This window comes from Cryptomeria japonica, unplaced genomic scaffold (assembly GCF_030272615.1).
Source record: "Cryptomeria japonica unplaced genomic scaffold, Sugi_1.0 HiC_scaffold_120, whole genome shotgun sequence".
Taxonomy (NCBI): Eukaryota; Viridiplantae; Streptophyta; class Pinopsida; order Cupressales; family Cupressaceae; genus Cryptomeria; species Cryptomeria japonica.
This window is the reverse complement of record NW_026728942.1, coordinates 184,558-186,639: the sequence shown is the minus strand read 5'-3', so window position 1 is coordinate 186,639 and position 2,082 is coordinate 184,558. Positions and strand designations below refer to the sequence as shown.

Below are 2,082 nucleotides of genomic sequence, written 5' to 3'. Positions count from 1 at the left end.
ATGATATCGAGGAGGTTGCACATGTTGATGTCATCTCTTCGCATGTTGATCTCCTATGGGCAGACGATGATTAGCCTATAGAGGTACAAATTTATTTGTATAATTTACAGTGCAATATTAAATTCCTTATATATACACATATGAACCATAACATGAGTCAATTTTTTCTGAACAGAGGATGGATCATACCACATCATTGAGGAACTGACAACATGTTACCTCAATACCTAGAGATGTTGGTGCCCCATTTACAGTATGCACTTTCATCTAGATACATTGTATTGATATGTAAATTTCAAATAAACAATAAATTTTTTAATGTAATGATTTACATATGATATGTTTTTTCAATTTTGTAGGGTGCTTCATGTAGCACTGAGGTGGGTAGTTCTTCACGTGACCCATGGACCACTGAGGCTCAGCCTCATATACCACTAGTATGTTTTTCATCCATTAATTTGAAGTGTTTACATGCTTACTAATTTAAGTACAACTTTGATTCATGTTCGTTATTTTTTGCAATTGTAGGCTTCTGGATTGTTTGATGGTGCATCACATGTACGCCTTCGACCATCAGTTACTTTGCCTGCATCACATGTATACTTTTCTGTGATAATCTTGTAGTCTATATATATATACTTTATAATTTATGTATATATACAATTTTGATTCATGCTTTACATTTGTTGTTCAGGTCCACACCACTACCAATATTGGTACGGCTGTGGGGTTGAGCCAGATGCAACCATCGACATTATCATTTGAGGCATGATGATTACAAAAATATTTTCTAATTTGTTTATACTGTGGACTTGGCTTTTATAGGGATTATCAAAATTGATGTACAATGTTTTTTTTTGTAGGACTTGGCTACAACCACTTTTCTTGTTCATGATAGTGGACCTCCACGTACCAGTGAGGGCATTGTAGAGCACGGTCGTATGGTAATTTATTTTAAATTTTTTAGTATTTAATTACTTTATAAGTGAATTATGCAAGTAACTTCTTCTCATGTAAAATCTTTTAATAATGTACAGGAGGGTGCAGACACTGATGCTGCACAAGAGGGTGGAGTCACTAATACTGCACAGGAGGGTGGAGACACTGATATTGCACAGACACAGGATGGTGCATCTCAAGACCACATGCAACAAGATGATTCATCTCAGCCACCTTCACGTGGAGGGAAGAGGACTGCAGATGAGATGCACTGGAGTTCTTAGATTGTATATTTTAGATCATGTCATGTTATTGTATTGTGTACTTTTTATGGTGACACTTGTTATGTTATCACGAGACTTGTTATTATGTGATTATATATAGGACTTGTTGTTATGTGTTATGTGATTATATATAGGACTTTTTATTATTTCATTTCCTTGCTATTATGATATCAGGTCATGTTATGTGATTTGGCACACTCTAGTGATTATATATTTGATAGATTGTTTTGTTATTATGTTATTTGGACTTGTTTTAATGTCATTTCCTTATTAAATTGTTATTTCAAGACTTGTTATTATGTCATCAGGAATTGTTATGTGATTGTATAGAGGACTTTTTATTTATGACTTGTTATGTGATCTATTTATGACTTTATATATTAACATTATGATTGATCATCTTATAGTGCAACAGTTTATAATTCAATGTGCACAAAATAACATTAAGAATAAGATAACTAATACAGTATTGTTTATGAAACCAAAATTGTATCAAATGTAGACAAATACAATGTTAAAACAATTATCATGATTAAATATTTAAAAGAGTTCACACAAGTATCAACTTATTAATTATAAATGAATCTCATACAGGAATCATGATTATCATGATTATATAAAAGGATTATTAATTATAAATGAATCTCATAGAGGAATCCAATAGATTGATGGAACTAAGGGTAACCAAATTATTAGGAAGCTACAAACATAGTATCGACTTTCCTCTTAAGTTGACCACACTGCTTTACTAGTGTATTGATGGTTTATTAGTGTGGATAGTAGTGGTATGAAAAGCATGGACTTCATGGTACTAAAATAAAAAAGTACACTATAAATATAGATTTGTCATTCAATGATA

General features: G+C 32.0%; 1 long non-coding RNA gene across 1 annotated transcript; it reads left to right on the top strand.

Moving 5' to 3' along the window:
- The first annotated feature begins 358 nt into the window (after positions 1-358).
- LOC131865829 (uncharacterized) lies at positions 359-767 on the top strand. Its single transcript, XR_009364500.1, has 3 exons — positions 359-437; positions 529-597; positions 695-767. It is a non-coding gene; the product is annotated as an uncharacterized LOC131865829 (long non-coding RNA).
- The last annotated feature ends 1,315 nt before the right edge of the window (positions 768-2,082 follow it).